We start from the raw sequence: 21514 nt of genomic DNA, 5'->3' as shown, positions 1-21514 counted from the left end.
CCAATTCAATGTCAAGCATTTCTAGGAGTGGTGTGTTTTCAATTTCCTTTTTTAAATGAAAAAAAGTATGGTATAATACGCTGTGGCATTTATTTTACTTTTAGTTAGTGCAAACAGTTCCAGATGTATATTCAGGCATGAAAGATTCTTAAGAGACGCTCTATATTGATTGTATAGTACTTGCTACTTCTGTGCCAACACGTTAAAAACAAGAATAAAACCTGCCAAATTAAAAGAGGCCATTGTTTTGTTTTCTTTAAACTCACAGAAAGTACAAACCCCGCATATGACACACAGGATTAGAACCTGCCCCCACCACTCAAATTACATGGATTGAGACCTAACTCTGTGGGATGCAATGCTGATGATGGTTACCTAGATGGCATTGGACTAATTTTTATCATTTTGAGAGGGATAGCATGGAATTTGCAAGCAGGTAAATACAGGTTGTGAGTCACAGTAGTGATGAACTGGGAGACAGAAACCCACAAGTCCACTGACGAGGACAAATGATACAGCTCTTTCATCCACAATGCCATCACGCTACAGGCAGCAAAGCAACTTCCCTCCTTCAGATTTGGCCAAGCCACGCAGCACCATTACAGGGCAGCATTCATGGAGACCCACAACTCCTGACTCTCAGACCTGCCACGACGCAGAGCAGGACAATATTACCAGGTGTCTGTCTTAGTTGAAAAGGACTCTATTCTGTGATTCTGTGATTCTGTGATTCTGTGACTCGTTCAAGAATGCACCGTATAAACCTGATACATACCCAGGCACTGCACAGCTGGGAAAAACTGGAAGTCCTGCCATGCAGCCCTAAAACACAACATTTGGACCACACCCCTGCAGACCCTCTCCCAGCCAAGCGTGCCTGGGACTTGTTTCAGACTGGTCCGGTCTTCATTCCATTCGTCTCTTGGCCCTTTTGACTTTTTATTACTGAATAAACAAGGACCTAAACACAATGGATGTTTTTGTGCTATAAACAACTGATCTCAAACAGGTGTAATACTAACGTAACTGTCAGCATGAGATGCAGTCATATTATTGGCCTAGAAAGAAAACATCACCCAGTTCCCAGTTCCCCAGTGGAGAACTTTTACTCTCTAGGTGATTCGCAGAAGGGCGGTATCAGAAGACCGCTCAGACACACAGACTCCATCTTTTGTCACAATACATTAGCCCTGCAAACTTTATCTATCAGGAATGAGAAAGCATGTGGGGCGAGCGACGGATGTGCACAGCAAAGTTTTCAAGACGACGTAACGTTTCACTGCCTTTTTAGCACATCGGGTATGAAGCGCACATACCAAAGACGACCCTTCTGCAAGAGCAAAATCACAACTTTGCTGCAGCCTTATCTTGGTTCTCCTCTGCTCAGACAGTTGAACATTTCATATCACCAGCTATTTCTTGGAATAAATGAAAGCACACTCAGTTTACCCATTTCTTCTCATTTAACATGCAGGAGCTAGAAGAAATTCTGCATCCTGGGAGTTCACTGAAGTTATCTCAGGCTAAGTTATCAGAGCTTTCTTCAGATGTGCTAAAAAAAGCTATGAGAATAATGCAATCTCCACTCTGTCTCCCAAAATCTGAAAGGTATTTTTGTGCTACTCTCTCCCAGTTCTGGTAGGAAGAGCTTGTGGATGATGTCAACTAGGTGAATGACAGACATGCTTTGCATCATGTTCTTCACCCATCATAGTACCTTGACTGGTCCTACTGTCATGACAATGAACCAAAAATGCAGAAGCACTCCCTTTTGTTTCTGCTCTCTAGGGTGAGAGGCACTGACTGGCAAAAAACTGTGTCCCACGCTCATGGCTTCACGGCTGAAGGCCAGATAGTTACACGTATTATAAAATAAGCCAATGTATGAGTTCAGTCTCAGAGTTGAGACAAAAATGTTATGGCTTGGCTTTGCTTGAACGTATTATTTTCTCCTGAAAGAAATAAACTTGTCTTACCATATAATTTCATTTAAAAAGAGGAGGAAAAAATAGAAAAATAATCTTTTTCCTCCCGTTTAACAATCTGACATGTTTTGACAGTTTCAAAACTATCATAAATTCACTTTCAGTTATTTAATAATTAAAAACTGACTCCTGTCAGAATTGCACCTTTTTTTAAACGCCTCTTTTCTCCTTCCACCTTCTCGGCTTTGCAGATTTTACCATGTAAAAATGCTTGAGCATACAAAGCAACGCAGGGGGGAAGAATATATTCTAAATCTAGATCTACTACCACTGTAATGGTTTATAAAACACTTTAGCAAGAACAGACAAGCAAAATACACGCCAAATTGTAGCAGCTGCCCTAAGTTACCATAAGCCCCCAGAAAATAAAGTCTACAAGTTCGTTTGTCATGGCTGACTACATACCAGTTGGCCTGTAATGAAGGTGAAGACAATGCGGATTTATTCTAAATATCCCACCAAGTATCATGGAAATGCCTCTATGTATGCATAACTAATGCCATTAATAAGCAAACAATCCCACAGTCATTATCTAAATACTATTTTCTGTTTACATTGTTTCTTGGATCTTTTCTACTTCATTTTGTTGGCAAGCTACCAAACTAAGAAGTGTATGTTTTGAGTGGCTGTCTTTCACATCACAGGAACTATTACTGCTATTCCAAAACCAGCTCACTGAAGGCAGAGACCCAAGTGAAGTGAAGCTGAGGTGCCCACTGTATCCAGCATGAAGAACTGAAGAACAACCAGAGCAACCGCTGGCCAAATCCACTCCCTGGCCTGCCCTACAAGCTATGGAGGTGACAACCCCTCCACTCTAGCAATCACTCCACTTCTCTTGTACTTATAGAGGAAACCACGGGGGGGCGGGTTGTTCAGATGTGGCTTCGCAAAGGCTCCCCAACCAGTAATTCGCTTCCTTTTCATACCATCTTCTCTGAAAGACCTACTGGTGTCAGGATTGCCTGTCATTTGACAAACTACAGGTGAAGTTAGACTGATACCTAAGAAACTCAAATGTCATCAGCATCAAATTGCTTTTGTTTGTACGCTCTTATGTACTCAACTACAGATAACGCATGTCCTTCCCACCAGAAGTAAGAATACAACATTTTCTCTCACAACGCCAATTAAAATTTCCAGACTTGCTCTCCAGAAGCATATTTATGTTTGTAATCCCACATTTGGTCCTAAATGAACAGTAAATAGCTTGTTACACACAGCTAAAAGTCTGAAGCAAAATAAATATGAACTCCTTTATTTTTAAAGTGCTTACATAAAGTGCAAAGCATAGCTGTGCTCATTTTAGGAAAGTCCTGAGAGAGTACTGATACCGGTATTCCATTAGATTTAACTAGACCTGAAGTCTCCAACACAGACTAGATAAAGTAATCTAAAATAATTTATTTAGATTCAGGGCAACTTTAGGTATTAAATTACTCTGCAAGCAAAAAAGTTATTATGGCTGTACTTTTAAAAGGCATTGCTTATGTTTATAAAACATGCCAGAAGTTCTTTAGGCTCAAAAAGAATCAAACATGGGGTTAGGAGGTGATATTTTCCATGGTTAAACATCTGAAAAGATGACATAGGGACTACTGAGATGGTAATGGATATACATCTGGATTTCCTTGTTTTTAAACTGCGGAATTTGTCATGGACAAGTCAAGATCCTCTAAGGTGTGGAATGGTGTTGGCCATTCTGGGCCAGGCTGGTCCTCACCTCACAGATCAAGCTCCCAAATCCCTCCTCTATCAGATTGCATGGTTTTACCCATCCAAGAACCCAGTTTTTCTCCCACAGTGATACTTCAGACGATAAAAAGTTTGTTTTGTTAGGCTAAATGTGTAGGCCTGGGGAGCCAGACCTTACCCATAAGACAGAAAGCACCGGTGGCCAAACTCCCTCTCAACAAGTCCCAGTCCAGTCCGAGGAAGGCTGCCAGCTTCCCCCATCTAATGCAGACAGCTAAAATAAGGACTAGACTACCCATATAATCAGTGAAAAGAAGAGTCAGAGGCTGCTAAGCCAGATGGTATAAATATTGCCCTATATATCTAGGTCCTTTGCCTTGTGAGAACCAGGGGCATTCAAAGTGCTCCAGCAGCGTGGCTGGTGCACAGGAGAATGGGTGATCCTCAGCCTCCGGACACACTAACTCCCCAGTTTCTATGCAGCCAGCCAAGACAGGTATTAAACCACCAGTGAAAAATATATGCTGAAACATGTTTCCCCCAGAAATCCTCACTCAGGTGCTGCCACTGCTACTTACTGCCACTATCAGCAACAGAAAAATGAAACTATAGGCTTTTCCCCTATTTTGAAGATTGCCAGTGTATAATACCAAGTAGTACAATTTATTACTACCCTAATCAGTACTTCAGCATTTATGGAAATACACCCTTTGGAAGACTATCATATCACATCATCAGATGATGCCATTAAAGACATCTTGTGTTTGCATGACTGACTGTCTACACAGAGTGTGAGAAAATACTCATTATTAGTTACAAGTCAGCTCCTCCTGGATGCTGCATGTCACACCAGCTCTCTCTTATCTTGGGCACTGGATCATACCTGAAAGCAGCAGCTGAAAGGTGGGAGCAGGGAAGAGATTCTCAGAAACTTCACACCAAATTAAGACCCTCAGTCTCAAATACTTTCTTAGATGAGGCAATATTACTTATTGCCAAGTAAGCTCACAAGCAAAACAAATGTTACCATTAGCAAAAACAAGAGCATATTTCAAATCAGTTGTCTGGCCTAATACATCACATGCATATTTACATGTTACTATGAAATATAAGCATGTAAAGGAAGCGGGGAAAGGAAGAAACTTGTGTATGTCATGTAAAACCATACTAACCAATGTAAAAGCAGATTAAACCTCCTTCTGAAGCCACTGAATTCATGTAAATTCACATTGGCACAGAAATCAGGTTAGCTCGCCCAGGAAGAGAAGTGCTGGGTTAGCCTGTCAGGCCCTGGGCCCAGAAACACTCAGGAATCCGTGCTTAACTACAGACACTGAAAACAGCCGTAGGTAAACTCACAAGACCGCTCACAGGGCATACAATTAATTACACACAACGTTTCTAGACCTTAAAGCATCACAGCAGTCTTAGTCTTGCACAATAAAACTTAAAACTTCCTTCTTTTAAAGTATTGTCCCTTTGTTTTGAATTCTGAATATTAGACCACAAAAAAAAAATCATACAGCTGAAGACTAAATTGAAAAAAATCAGCAATTACTACAGAAACCACAGAAAACCTAAGCAAAATATTAAATCACTTTCGGGTATCATAGCATTTCCATGTTTGACAGTTGTACAAAACATGCTTCATTTCATGCCCAGCAGATTCAAATTATACATATTCCTTTTTTTCCCCCCAACAAATACATTAAAAAAGGGGGTTTAGCTTTATAGAACCTAATTTTCATCAAGCCAGCTAAACCCACTATTCCAACACAGCAATTTAATATTGAACTTTGTGGATCAGTACAACTTCCGTGGCTTGGTGCATATGTGTGGCGATGTGCCTCTGTGTGTGTGTGTGTGTGTATGCACTTATATTTCATCAAGTTTTACTTACTTGATTCTCTATATAAAGATATATTTTTCTTTTAACTTTCTGCTTTAGAAAACTGTAAGAAAGAAATCGTCTTCAATTACACTGAAGGGAGTATTAAATGGAGGGAAAACTGCAGGGCGAGAAGTCAGACACCAGACAGAAACCTCTCTCATGCTACAAGTGCAAGAGAAATATTGCCAAAGTAAAGAAGTCTGATGCGTTTGAACTCTGAATGTTCAACATGGATGCACTTAACCCTTGGTAATACACAGTAAGTTTTCTTGTACATGAAAAGAATCTCACGTACATGAAAAGAATCATATGAAAAGCAGATTTAACTCTCTCCGTGCTGTGGAAACACCTTGCATTTGGTTTTGGGTCTACTTGGATATCTATGTTTTGCTTCACTGACAAGCAGATTAACCAGAAGGGGAGACAAGTTTTACAAGAAAGGGAAGAAGATTCAACAGGAGGAAAGAGACCCTGTGGCGGGGCAGAGGGTGGTGGGCAACAGCCCCAGGATGCACCCTCGGTGCTGGCCGGTGGAGCCGGAGCGCAGGATGAAGGGGTATGTGGGATGAAGGGGTTCACAGGGGATAAAGAGGTTCGCGGGGAGATGCATGGGCCAGCAGGCAGCCCACCCTGGCCACCAGCCTGCCCTGGCCAACAGTTGCCTGGAAATCTCTCCCGGCGGGTGGTGGCCACCAGAGGGAGCAGAGATTGTGCAGCCACATGGGGAAAAACCCCTTTCCAGGTGGAAAATTCAAAATAAATAGCAAGGTATACAGAAAGTCAGAGAGAGATGCTTTTAGGAAAGTTCCTTCCAGCATCGAGTCAACCTCAGCCACGCAATACAGAAAGGAAAGCTTATGATACTGTGCACGTATAGATCAGTATGTACTATTCTGTTTCCACAGTACCAAACACAATATTAAGTATTTCTCTCTAAATTTTGGCTATAAACATTTTTTCCTTAAAAGAATAACTGGGCAGTACTGGCTGCAACAGAAGACCATTTTCAGTGCCTTCTATTGTCACCTATCTACCCCAGCTAGAAAAGTCAGATGTTTCCCACATACCCCCCCTTAACTTACACACACCCCCACCCCCACCTCATCCTGTTTTGAGGACAGCTTTCTATATGAAACACTCCAAAAGCGAAATTGCAGCAGGCAGCACATCAGACAGCAGCACGCCTAAAATCACACACAATATCCAGTCACAGGAACCCAGACTGTGCTCACATAACTATACCCATGTGATGGTACGTGAATTTGAAAACACCCCACCAAAATTTCACACCATTTCTTTTTTGCACCAAAATAGAGAGAACCAAACAAAAACTGGTGTTTTCTTCACTTCTTTAATCAGAGAGATCAAATGGCAAGCACGGCAGAAATAAAGTAAAAAAAGACTCAGGCAGCTCACACAGATCTTTATAAACACCCTTCTGGCACTACATATGTATCAAGAAAGCTAAATCCCAATGGCAGACAGAGGCAATTCAAAAGCTGAGAGAGATACTGACTGAGCCAGGATCTCTTGTGAGGACATGTTTCTTTATGGTCTTCACCTGGAATAGAAGATGTAAAATACATCAGTAATTGTTTGGTAGGCTTTTAACTCGTTGGGATATGAAGAAATAGCTGCTGAACTGCAACAACCATCCAAGGCAAATTCCAAAATGATGAAAGGAAAATAAAAAAAGGGGGACAATAGGAGTACCTGGATGAAATGCTAAACAGTTAACAGCAATAACTGTCCCCAAATGAGTTCCTATCCATTACCTTTTTCATAATTGTTGCAACAGAGCAAGTAGCTTCAGTAACTGTGCATACAAATGACCTATTAGAAACTTAACAGGTCTTTTCCAAATGTGATTATGAGCTCTGACTTAGAGCTACTTGGTTTTGCACGTAATTCTGTTTGATGCCAACAATCTGCACAAAATTAAGATAAAATGTTTCCACAAGACTAAGTGGAAATAAACATTCAGAATCTAAACTCATAGATTCAGAAGGTATGAAGTGATAAACACTGCTGAATCAAATGCAGTGATTTTTGTAATAGAAATGTTAAAAAAAATTGCTTTTGCCTGTGCTCTGGTGTCAGGAGAATGGAAAGAAGAAGAGGCAGTAATTATATGCTAGAGCTCTTACAATGCCACACGCTATAATTAAATGATAAGTGTAACAGCGAAAAGTCTAAGGTTAGATAGCAGGGATAAAAGGCATAGTAGGTTATGAGAGTGGACATCTGCTATAGATCACCGTATGAACAGCAGAAATGTGAGTAGATAAAGATACCTCAACCAACTCAAGAGTTCTTACAACAAGAGGATGTTTTTCATTACAACAGTCCTTATTGGCCCTGTTTCTTAATGGGTAGCTATTTATGCTTTCACTGTAAGTGAACATGAAATAGGTTTTTATTAGAAAATATTAGAAAATTATTCAGAAACACCATTTAAGGAGAACAATAAAGAACAGGAGCATAGACGTGCAGCTTCCTCAGTTGCTGAGGTTGTTAAGAAACAGCAGGAAACACAGAAAGAGATCCTGGCACTCCCACCGTGAACGGCTTGGGCACGTCGTAAAGAAGTTAGCTGAGCAAAACCAGAATGAGTACACTTAAAATGTGCAGGGAAAAAAGGTAAGAGCAAGCACAGCAAGCTGCATTAACCAAAGGAAACAAAAGAAATACCATCTTTCATTCACATCAAATAGATGAATGAGAGAACAAAACTATAAAAATCTTTGACCTTAACTGAAACCAACAAAGATTGTGACAACTTACAAATAGCTACGATAGTGCCATAGCTCGGGTTTAAATCTCAGTGGCTAAGCAAGCAACAGGTGAGGGGGGACACAGACTTTGACAAAAAAAACCCTGATTCTGGAAACGCGTCCAATTTTTTTTACAGGAAGGAGTGAAACAGAACATGAGATTCCGATACTGATAGTTCTTCCCTTGTTTTCTCTTCTAGCACAAAAGCGGGAAGAGAAGAGGTACAACAAACACACCAAGGCACTATTACACCGGTCAGTCCGGCCTGGGATCTCCAGAGTCTCTGAACATACCTTCCTTCCCTCCAGCAACCCAAAACAATAATGGGGACAAGAAACTCTACAGCCTCCTTGGTTCTGCAGGGAGCCAGCAGCCTGCTCATTTATTTCCCCCCCACTTCTTCTGTTTCTTTTTCTTATTGTTTAAAACAATCTAGCTTTCTCTTTTTTTTTTTTTTTTTAAAACCATCTCAAATGTAGACTGTGAATACATGCTCTGCGTCATGCTACCTCATACCGGAATAACTCCTCGAAATGCTGAACTTCACTTGCGATTATTTATTTAAAAGCTTTGTTTTCTTTCAAACTGTGTGTATTTTGTTCGACTGTATCTACTGATAGCTAAACTCCCAAGCCTTCAACCTGCCATCTCAAAGAAGCTGATGCAAAAGAGTCCAAGCAGAGTTTACTGTTGGTCTGTAATGAGAGCAAAATGATAAATCTCTGTACTGAAAGCCAGCTGCTTCATTCTTAACTATGATCCCCCCCCTTTTCTTTGGCATTCTAGCTAGCACACAGCTGTAATAAATGTGGCTTTTCTCACAAGCCGTGCAGATGTTAACAGTTCTGTAGGACATCAAGAAACATTTCAAGAATCTTGTAAGTGCTGACTAAACTTGCTTGAATTACCCACACTACCTCCTCCACATTCCTATTCAGTAACATTAGCCTTCCTGAACATAATAAGTAAAAAAAAAAATTAGCATTTAAGCCAAGACATTAATATCTAAGTCTAAATGCACTATCAATAAACAAGGAATGTTCTTAAGCCATAAGACAACAGATATTCAGATAGTGAACCAGAAGAAGTCAATTTATTCTTTGTCAAGATGACTAATGCATTTCTCATTTCTTATCTATGCAAGAGTGGATAAGTTACTGTCTAAAAATATATATTTATAGAAGTCACGGCTGGATATATTCGAAAGAAAGGATCAGAACTACAGCCAGATCTTTTCTTTTCTAATAATCAAGTGGATTAATACTAAATAAGAGTGAAGGAGTTCAAAGTGCTACCTAGTACATTTTTATTAAAGTTATATTAGCATGCCAGTCATATGCATTAAAGATTAAGCTAAAGCCTCAAACCACAGTCAGTTCTAGGCAGGAGCAAGAGTCCAGCTGTGCAGGTAGGGGACTAGATACCAAATGCATTCATTAAGCGAGATACCGGTTTAATATTCTTCCCTCTTCAGGCAGCAAGCTTAGCTTCCCTTTTTGGGATAGGACTTTCGAAACATGTGAAGCAGTTTAGAAGCAGAGTCACCAACAAAGGCAAATATGACTAGTACTCATGTATTACTCCAGATGCTTGAAAATCCCACATCAAATACCCTGCCCTGTGTGTAAACTTCACACTTTCAAAACCTACTGGAAGGAGGGCTGCAGAGCCATTCACAGCACTGAGCCATGAAAGGATCACAATCTTTGACAAGTTCAGAAACAAAATGTGCAGTCGAGAGCTTCCACAGTGCAGTTTTGAGATTGTCACCCGTCAAGTGTCAGTCTCGGCACAGTTTCAAAGAGGACAGGGTAGAGAGAAGTAAAACGAATATATCAGCACATTTCCTGCAAGGGATCGATAAAAAGACCTCGCTCCTACACAAAGACTTAAATACCTGTTCAACTTCAGATACTTCTCGCATTACGGTAGCACACTTCAAGTTAAAATCAAGCCTTTGATGATGCAGGGCCCAAATAATTCACCATGAAATGCAGAATTCAGGGTATTGTTTGTTCTTTAATTTATCAATACGGGAAATCTGAATATAAAGCAGAATTGCAATGTGCTATTTTCTAAAATGCTTCATGACACTGCTTTTAGAGTAATTTCATCAAAATGCCATAAAAAGTACATTTAACCATTCTGAAAAAGACAATACACTACAACCTTAAAAAGAAGTTAATGTAATATTAACAGATCCTATGTAATTAGCTTGTCCGAAACCTCAACCCATCTTCAAGCTTCCCCGAACAAAATAAAATTGAAGGGGAGAGCAGGAAAAAAACTAAAAACCAAAGAAAAATAAAAAGAGAGGAGAAAGAAACCCCCCACTAGCCAGAGCCCCTCACTGCCGTTATTCCTCCACGAGCGGAAATGCTCCATTCAGTCATGGCTTAGGAGGCATAAACATCATTGAAATTCAAAGGCAGCTCCGAGAAAGAGGACGCCTCAATTGGTATGCAAGTGGTGTTTTCTCGCCCTGAATACATTATGAACTTGCAGCATGCTAATATGCCATGCTATCATAAGCACCAGATGGAACAGTAGGCAGTATATGTCCCATCAAACCTCAGGAAGATGTATTAATGTTCCTGCTCTTTTTTTTTTCCTTCCCTACCCTCCCCCTTCCCTACTACAAACCTTCAGCTGTGACCCTAGACTGGCACATTTCTCAGCATCAGTCACCTGCTCCTGAAGCACAGTTCTCCAGGGTTGCCTCATCTTCACCAGGTGGTGCCAAGCATCTTTTCAATCTTTTTTATCACAGAAGGTAAAGGCCACAAGACGTGTCAGGCTGTGCTTACTGAAGGGTATCGAGTACAAAAGATAACATCATGAGATAAATGATAGATGAAGGAAGACTTTGGGTTTAAAGCTAGCACAATTGTTTTAAATTATGTATAAGTAGCGCGGCACAAATTTCCCCCTCAGTACTACTGGCGAATGAAGAACTGGGGGGCAGCGGCGAAGGGTAAGATTTCCTGTGTAACCAAATAAAACAGAGGAAACCGGATTAAAGATCTTTGAACTGAATTCCTTTTTTCACCACACTGGAAACCTTTTCAGAGAAGATGCACACAATTCAACGGCCATTTATAGGGTAGGGGGCAGGGTTTAGTTTTAAATCAGAGTATGAAAATGGCTCACAGACAAATTAGTTTATAGGATTTTGATTAATTTTTTTTATTAGAGATATGACATTCTTTGACTTTCATGATTAAAGAATTGCTTGGGCCTGTATGTACGATTCTAAAGAAGTACAGTATTTTAATATTGCTTAGCATCGTCAATGAATTCTAATCCCAAACAGGTTTTATATGACTCAAGAGAAATGTAATCTAGTATTCTGTATAAAAATATGTGCATACACATATAAAACTAAACCACAAATTTTCTGGTGTCATCTGAATTCTTCCTATCTATTCATAGAAATATGCCTCCTATTGATTTATATAGTCTGCAAGAAAATTATTCCCCCCACCCCCCCGTCCTGTTGGGCCCTTCAAAAGATAAAATGAGGTCCCCAAGACTGAAAACAAAGAGTCTGCGTATTCAAACCACAAATAAGATAGACCTGACATGGCTGAATAAAAGCAAATCAGCTTTTCTCATTTGAAGTTTTAATGTTCAAGTGTTTTTAAACACATTTGTTTTTCACAAAGAAATCACATGAGCAAACATTTTGCTAATTTCTGGTATTTTAGAAACCACCTGCTGATTTACAAACAGCTCTCACTATGCATGTAAATCCATTATTTTCCTAACAACATTAGCCTTCTCATAAATACAGTCTAATTCTGCAAGATGCTGAGTATTCACAACCCACATGAACTTTTCTGCAAATTAACATCGCTAAAAATCTCACAAGAGCTAGTTATTCAAGTTATCTGTTCTATGTACACGCATTATTTTTTTCAAGTATTAAAGGTCTAGTTGACAGGGATTTCCCCCTACCCATCCATTCCTAAACAAAATATAAAATAATTACCTTTTACTTTCAAATAAATGACTCTGGGACTTTTATTCACAAATAACATGCATTATTCTAGCATCTATTAAGTCCGGATAGACTCTAATATAAGGATGTCCTAGGGACTGAGTCAGAAATCAGGTCAATTTTTTTTTCCTTTTTCTCTTCCTTCTGAATATTGGGGTTGGGGGGTGGGGGTGTATTCTGAATCTTAATATATTGTCTTTAAGAGTAATTTGCTAGATTATGATTTGCATTGTGCAAATAAGTCTATTTAAGTCCATTATCCTGCATTATAAAGTAATTTCTGACACCTAAACAGCACTCAATTTAATTACAACATACCGAAACAGTACAGCTGACTCCCAAAGGAACCTGTTCGGAACAGAAGACGATGATATATGCTAGCTGCTGATCATCTTTCACCATCAGATCTGCAATCAACTGTTTTAAAGAACAGTATCAGAACATCTGCATCATCATAATATTTTGTGGCAAAAAGCCCTCCAAAACATAGCAATTGCATGCAACAATGTGTGTATATCCCAGACTTGTAAGCAGACCTATTTAAAACTAAGCAGCTTTACTGTAATGACCAAAGGAGACAAAAAAAAGTGCTCTGATTGTGATTTAGCAAGCATCAATTTCTGCAGCAGAATCCCCATTGGGTAATTCATCAAGGCATCTATTCTATATCTGGCGTGGCAAGACAGCAAAAACACTTACAGCCTACAAAAAGAAAAACACTTGTGACAAAACTATTACGCATTCCTGGTGATTAAGTAACAGACACTCACTCTTTCTTGAACCAATGCCCCAGACAAAACCATGCAATCGTATTTGCTGGTGTCAGGACGAAATCAAGGCATCATGAATTTCTGTATTCCTTCAAGATAAAGCAAGTTAGTCAGCAACATCCACAAAGCTCTTTCTGAAAAGAACACAGAAGTGAACTAAGGAGAGAGTGTATAATTTCTCTTGTGTCTCTACAGAGGGATGCTGGTCGATACCTGAAACGTAGGGTAGCGTTTTCATCTTTGGAGCTTTTACAGACTCTCAACAGTGGTTTGAAGCAAAAGCTTTAAGGCAGCATAAACTAAAGAATTCCATTTCTGCTAGTCTCTGAAGATTAAATATAATTGCTTTTCTTCCTCAAAATGAAAGGAATTGGAAATTACTGCTCTACCAATTGACATGTCAGAGGAAGAAGCCTGGCTGGTCAGCTGTCGTGAGAAGCAGCCATGCAAACCCAACCTTTATTCCCCCAGACGTGGTTCTTCTGCCTATGGAGAGAGGTTTGAAGACGGCAAAGGAAGGAAGACTGCAACACCGGCTCTCCCTCAGACGGCACAGAACTTGCTACACACGCTCTGAAGACTGTTTTCATACCAAGCTCTCAACCAAAGTTTCATGCCCAGATTCATCTCCGGCGCAGCAGCCTTGCTTATTAGAGAACCCAAATACAGATTTGCTTTTACAACCACAGAGAATAATGCAAAGAGAAATGCAAGGAAATTCACCAAACAAGAGGAGCATTCTTCAAAATAATTTAAAAATTTAACGAGACAACAAATAATATTCCCAGAGGCCACAGTCTCGTTTCTCCTCCATTTGCAAAGGGAAAATAAAGTGCTCACACTGACTATTAGAAATTCAGAAAATTGAAATATGCGCTCATTACTGCACAGATCCCCTTTAAAAATTGCAAAGGACTGTCCCTTTTTTACTGAAGATGCAACGTGGTCTAACGTCGATCTCAGTGTAAAGCAATCAAATATTGACCTTAATAAAGTAATTTAAATTACTTCCAAGATCTAATATGAATGGCATCGACAAAGGCTCTCACTCTCTTGCAGGACCCTCGAGCAAGGACATCCCGCAGCGCCGTGGAAGAATGAACTCTACCAACGTGAACCACCTGAATTCCAGCAACCGAGTTTTATCACTGCCCTCCCTCTGCCAGTGGCGAACTGAAAACTAAAACCACCAACTCCAAAGACGCAGTAAACTCTGTTGCAAATGAGTTTCCAAAAAGAAAATCGATGACTTTCAAAGCTATTCCATAACAGTGCCATCTGACCTTGCTGGACATCTAACTCTACCCATTCTTTTATAGACATAGCCAAGGCTGCTTTAACGAGCATCTTTCAGCTTTCCTTACTGTGTTAGTAATTCTCAAGGTCCTTATGGTTCACTCAGTGTTTCGCGGTGTGTACTTTCAAAACTGATACAAACCCCAATTCCTTCTCAAAAAGAACAAGGTTGTTGCATCGCTGTTTTTTAAAGAACATTTTTGTACATTGTGGTGGTTTATAAGTTACAAGGTCAAAAATACCGTACCTTGTACAGTTCCAAGCAAAGAAAGTAGCCAGAATAAATAGTAACATTGTCCACAGAAAGTGACCTCCTCTAAACTGCGGTTAGCCAGCTTTCTCCTAACTAGAATACAAATACGTGCACGCAAAGCCAGCAGATATAATTACGCAATCAACAATTATGTGGTGAAATGGACTGGAAAACTAAAATTAAAACAATAAATGTTAATTTTTATTTGCTAATCACGAATGATGTGGCTGGTGCTCTGTGAGGCACAAAATGCTTGGAAAAAAAAAGATTCTCTTGAAAATTCAAGGAATGATACAGGGAAGTCACATATAGGAAAGTCAAAGGAGATGTCATTCATTTGGATTATAAAATAGCTACAATGAAAATTCAAGGCTGTGTACACATGCTTGCTGCCTTGGCTTAAAAGGGCCACCAGAATATATCTGGAATGCACAGTTCAGAAGCAAGAATCAAATTATAGCTGTATTTTTGTATGATTCGAGTGCACACATTTTCCAAACTGTAATCTTGCGGCAGGAAGACTGTTTGAGTCACGCGTGTTTGCATGACTCACAGAACACATAGGAAGGAGAGATCTGAAAGAAGGAAGGGGAAAGGCCCTGCATCGCTAAACCAGATTACTCCTTTAGCACGATGTGGTTTCAAAACAGGAGCAGAATAAGACAGTGAACCCAGCACTGCCAGAAGAACCAGAGAAAGGGGGGACTACAGCTGCAGAGGAGGGCTCCCAAGGCTTCGAGAAGTAGATTATAAGCACATGAAGAAAATTCCGATAGGTCATTAGAACTGAAAGGGTACGAAGTTAAATTTTAGAGGTGCTGCTGAATGGCTTATAGAAGACAGAATAGTGCATTAACCCCCAGAAGACAACAAAAGATGTATCAATAAGCTGGAAACACACTCCTGCTTCTTGAATTATCATTTCTAACTTCGCTGGAAAACGGTTAAGAATATGCAAATACTGCTTTCTCATATCTACATTTATTACAGCAAACCCCTATTTTTAACCAAGAATGATAGAGGCCTTACCCTACACCAGTTCTGCACAAACTTGCAGTACGCTTGAAGGGTCACCAAAATACACTTTCCTTCCTTATTCCTCAGCCGCTCCTCCAAGAGGTGATCAATACCAATTCCTTTTGCTCTTCTGTTTCCACACTTCTGTCAGTCAATATGTACAATGCTGCAAGGGTTGTTACAGTCTGCTTCTAAAGGGATGTCCATAATGAATGAGAACCATATGAGCAGTACTCTTAATAATTGTGTCCACTGCTGACGGTATTTCCTTTCGAACTTCAGAAAGATTTCCTGACACCTTTGACTTACACTTTGTACCCGTTTAAAAGCATGGTTATGTTGCAGGCACTGTTCCAGAACATATATCCACATTAATACTGAAATAGCTAGCTTGATAATTTAAATTAATTCAGATGTGTGGGTCCTACCAGGTAGTTATTCCTCATTAAAATTCCACAAGATTGCCAGATCCCAAGAGCAAGAAAATGAAGTTGTTTTATTTTTAAGAAGTAGAATTAAATGCACAACTCATTATGCAACATCATGGAAAAGATCAAATAAGGCTATAGCTTCATGCCATAGGAATTTGGGCAGGAGATTCTTAGAAGTTGGACTGTTTCGATGTCTCTTGACACTACAGCCCTAAACCAGCTGCAACAACATTACTACCAGGTAGTGTGCTGCAGCACAAGGATAAAACCAAGAGGTAAGTGAATCTCCAGTTGAAGCGACACCTCTCAAATCCCAAGGTCTCCAGAAACTTGTTTTCTCAATTTCTTCTGCAGCTAATGCTCACAATGAGGCTATTTCACCATATTCTGCCTGTAACTGGCAGTAAAGAAGAAATTACTAGTAGGAAAAAAATAAAACAACCCAACAGCACAGAGAAATACATTCAGCTTTGGTATGTGGAAGCATAGCTTGATGAGCTACCACGGGAAGGAGGTGCAGCCCTTTCAGCCATCACCGAGTCTGACAATTCTGCTCTTCTACCAGCACACAAAGGCAAAATTCATTCTGCAATTTACAGATCACGTAATGGTTTCAGATCAGATTCAATGAATAATTAACTGTAGGTGCCCAGAAGCTCAACACTGCTGAAGTTTCCCCGAAACACGACACAAAAGCCAGTGCCATGGACTGCTCTGCTCTCCCTGACAGTGCACCGGGCTGAAGCCCCTCAGACTGGGTATCCAAAACAGCTGACAGATCCAGTAGCACACAGAATGGTCATGCAGGCTGAAATGATCTCAGGAGATCAGATAGTTCATGCCCTTCTGCCTCAAAGCATGTTCAGTTAGATCAGGCTGCCAGGGGTTTGTCTGATATGGTGTCTTCAGTAAAGCAAACGCCACTACCTCTCTGGACAACCTGTTTCAGAGTCTGACCATCGTTATGGTGAAGAGTTCTTTTCTTGGTATCTGCCTGGGATTTATCATGGTCCATTACTGCACCTCTTGCCTCTCATCCTATCGCTATGCACCTCTGAGAAGAGTTTGGCTCTCTTCATCTTCTCTACACCCTCCCATTAGGTAGCTGTAGACAGCTCATGGCAGAAAAGATGATATAAAGTTAGTTATATTTAACTAGCATCTGCCTACAGCTCACCAACAGGGAAACACTGGAGACAGGATGCTTTACTCCTGCCTTTCAAGAGCCTCAGTAACTTGGAGACATAGGATCCACAGTACTACTCCCTCCTCCAGAAAAGATGTCCAGATCCTCACATTCAGATCGGCAATTAGAACCGGTTTGTGTAAGGCATAGCTAGGCGAGATAGAAGAGGTGAACTTTCATTTTATTCAAGCCTTTCGAGCAGAATCCTCACTCTGTAAGTGAAAGACATGAATTCAAATCCCCCTTCTGCTTGCTCAGGCTCAGGTCTGCAACATATTCCCTCAGCAGGGAAGAAAGCTACAGCCCAGCAGCGGCTTCTTCTGGATGGGAGTAATCTCCATGGCTCTTGTCCTGGCCATGGACCGACCTCTTGTCCTGTCCATGGACCGAGCAGGAAGTGTTTCAGGAGGGACCAAGGCCTGAGATCAACAGCAGCAAGGAGGAAGCGGCTCCTGCGCTGGTCCCACTCTTCGCCTGGTGACTCTCGCGTACAAGAGGCAGAACGAACAGATGTACATCGCAAAATGCAACGTGGTGCAGAGACGGCTGAGTTCCTGGAGAGTTGAGCCAGCGAATACAGATAGCATGGTACAGCACGGCAAAGGCTTCACCAGCCTCACAGAGGAACTGTGCAAATGCGGAGCTAGCGTAGCGGGATATTGAATGAAATCAGCCTTGCCAAGCGGGCCACTATGGCTAGACTGTGCCTGCCTACAAGTAAAAATCCAAGCGCTGCCATGCCCTACGGATTTCCCGATTTAATCTCTACTTGTCTCAGTATCGCTGGCTCTGTGCTGTGTTTTACACCACACACGTTTCTGGGAACTAAAAGTAAGCCTGCACTTGTGAAGACACCAACGTTTCTAAATACACATTAGGCATCCTCCGAGATTACCTACCATATCCAACTGTGCAAATGACTCGGATACAGAACTGCCTCCCAAAATCCCCAAAAGACATATGCAGGCGTGAACTCAGCACCGGCCTGCTTAACCCTGTCAATACGGAGACAGATCTTCGCATGCACAGATGCAGCTCGACATGCTCGGGAAACTTTGAAGTGGCGTACCTGGAACGAGGAGAGAGCTGAGGGCAATTCACAGGCACGCAATTCTGGCTTTGGAAACCAGCTACCGCTTCAAGTGCAGAAGTCATCTTGTGCATTTCACTTTCATCTGTGACCCGACAGCGAGAGAGCAGGCTTCAGCTGATTTTTTGTAGAGTTATCCTTGGCATACACACTCGGACCAAAAAAGGATGAAGCAAACAAACCAGAAAACTTGTACAGGTATAGGTACAGGTCCTGAACAGGACCACAGACCATGTCTTCTTCTGCTCTTACTTGTATCAACTTCTCTATTTATACTTTCAGCGTATCCTATCATTTTAGAATTTGTTTTACCCAAAATTTGTATTCAAGTCTTTTTGTAAGTTGCATATACACAGATCACATTGATTTGCAAGTGACGATGATCATGCCTTAACCAGCAATCATGTATTAGTGTGGAGTCCAAAATCTTAAAATCAACATGTGATTGATGCTAAACACCCTGTGCACACCAAGGAAGCACCAGTCCTGAGAAACTGATTCATTTGTTCCTCTCCAGCTAAGGGTCTAAGTTGAAGCACTAAATTTTCACAGGGAAAGAGTGTTTGGGACCCTACTTAAAAATATGTATGATTAGCTTTCTGCAGCATGATCTGCTTCCCATGATGTGTTAGTTACTTTCCACGCATACGTAGCAAGATGCTGTTCACAACCCCATAGGCTGAAAATAAGAGCAATAATGTCATGCAGACTTTGGAATTTATTACTACCATAAAATAAGAAGAACTTTAATACTTTGAAAAGCAAGTCATTATACATCGTCTCCCAAACCTTACGATACGTATCTGAAGAACGAGTGACCCACGGTCCTCCCAGGGAAAGAGCTTATCACTCCTATCCAAAGCCTGAAGAAGATAAAGTCATTATGTAGGATGACTGGAATAATGATGCAAGGTTAGCACTCGGACTTAAGTATTTCCAGACACATTTTCCCCGTTTGGCAGGAAACTTGTTTTGTAAGACACAGAATTGTCCTAATGTAACAGCATAGCAACTGCAACTTAGAACAAGTTGGTTAATGGACTGTTAGGAGACTTTTGCTGTATAACAGCATTTAGCAGCGTGTATTTAAAAAACAGGTGGATAATCCAAATGTTCAGTTACTAGGACACTAACAGTTATGTCCATGGCAATTTTGTTTCTGTTCTTTAAACAAATCATCACTTGCAAGCACTAATGTTAAAACCAGAAAGCCAGTCTAGTACACAGTGGCTATAAATGCCAAATCAATTTTCAGCAGATAATAAAGTCCATGTTTTACAATCAGCAATGCACTGTTTTACTACCCAAAATGTAAGCTAATAATATATAGCTCTGCTAAATGGAAAATGCAGATATGCTGTTAAGGAACGGGCTGGCTGTGAGATGATGGATCATTTCTGCTGGGACCTTCTTAAAGCTATGTGCAAATGTTTTGAAAATATCACATGATGTGGCCATGTGTTAAAAATTACAGCCAGTTAAGTTCTCTGCTAAGAAAAATATGTGGGCAATTTATGAAATGCACTCCAGGATGGAGATATCTTAAGTAAAACCAGATTTTGAAAACAAACCCATTTTTTTTTTTTGAAACATGAACTTAAAAAAAAAGTCACAGCCACATCTGGAGAGCAGAAGTAAAGAAAGGGTGGTCTGACCTAATACCAGGCCATCTTCTGAAAGAGCAGCATTATTTCTGGGCTACAATGACTGTGATCACTGATTGTCCTTTTAAGGAAACCATGCTGAATACTGCCATGGGCAATAATAAAGCATTTTGTAGGCCAACATCTGTTCTTTGAAAGTACTATAAAATGACTGATAGATTTGTAATGTTTCATAAATAAAGTCCAGAATAAACAGTTCTTTAAAAAAAAAATCAAAACAAAACCCACACATTCACAGTAATCAGGCAAACCGATGTACGGTTTTAGATTTGAACGCTGTTCCCCCAGCATCAATTATTTAGAGATAAGCACTTCCTAGAGTTCACTACACAGAATGACAACATGGTTAACTTGGTTACTCCTAGCAGCATGTTAACGGGATTATCTTTCCAGAGACTTTTCTCAGAGTTGCAGTAATGCTTTAACAGAGATCTGAATCGCTTTTACAGCGTTTCATTAGCAACCCTCGCTTTGCCCTGACAGGGAAGCGAGGAGGTGAGTGGCCAGTTGCAATTTTAACAGTATGAGCAGTTCGTCTTTGAAGGGCGAATTCATTTTGTGTACAAGTGTTATCGCTACACATAAGCCAGAACTCGTCTTTATTACTTCCTCTTCTTTCCCCAAAAGGAGGACTTCAGATGTCAGAATCACTAAAGGGATGCTTCTGAAATCAAGACTTCACACATACACAAAAGGCACTGACATAATATCAGATTACATAAAAATACACATCCTTTTAATCTCCTGTACATAATGTGCTTACTTTTAAAATACAAAATCTGCCCCAGATGGCTAATAATGCCCATTTGAAAAAACCCAACACCACAATATTAAAGGGCTAAAATATGCTGTGAACAGATTGAGAGGCAGTTCATCCTAGAGGAGAGTAAAAAAGTGCAGATGGGTGTCAAAAATAGCCAAGTGTCAGATCTGTTCAAGTATCTCCATTCTGGCACATGCTCCCAGTCACAGCTGTTAGTGTATTCTCTGTATCCAAGTGCAAGGTTTTCTAACACTCCGAGCTGACATTAAAACACACTTCCTGCTTGCTACTGCTTGAAGAGAATGCTGGAAATTAAAGATTTCTTTAATGGTAAAGCTTCACGAGTATTGATAAGGGTATACATACTCGCGTGTAGCGCGTGCCATTTTGATTAAAGATGCATGAAATTTTAACCAGCAGGTAGGTTAAGTAATTTAAATGTCAAAGGCTTAATAGGTTTTCAAAAACCTCCACTCTAGGCATTCCAACACTGTTTGCCAATAGCCCCAAATAACGCACACAAGGATCAAAACTGCTAAGACTGTGTCATTTCAGTACATTTAAATATCTTGATAGAACACGGAAACAGTAAACTGCATGAGAAGATGAGTTTCATACAAAAATAAGAGGAACATCAGTGGATTCAAATTATGCAGAATGCAGTTTTCCAAGTTAATGAATTACCACGATATTTATAA

General features: G+C 40.4%; 1 protein-coding gene across 9 annotated transcripts in view; it reads right to left on the bottom strand.

Moving 5' to 3' along the window:
- The window catches only part of RUNX1T1 (RUNX1 partner transcriptional co-repressor 1), a 118661-nt gene that overhangs the window by 59679 nt on the left and 37468 nt on the right, over window positions 1-21514 (bottom strand). Inside the window, exon 1 of one of the 9 annotated variants that reach the window (XM_075415877.1) lies at window positions 12665-12683. The exons of the other annotated variants lie outside the window; for them this stretch is intronic. The gene's annotated coding sequence lies outside the window, so the exon portion shown is untranslated. Of the gene's footprint in view, window positions 1-12664; window positions 12684-21514 lie in introns of those variants that run through there. 9 annotated transcript variants of the gene reach the window in all.

Source organism: Opisthocomus hoazin, chromosome 3 (genome assembly GCF_030867145.1).
Source record: "Opisthocomus hoazin isolate bOpiHoa1 chromosome 3, bOpiHoa1.hap1, whole genome shotgun sequence".
In the NCBI taxonomy this organism is placed as follows: domain Eukaryota; kingdom Metazoa; phylum Chordata; class Aves; order Opisthocomiformes; family Opisthocomidae; genus Opisthocomus; species Opisthocomus hoazin.
The sequence above is the reverse complement of the archived record's forward strand: the minus strand, read 5'-3'. Positions and strand labels throughout refer to the sequence as shown.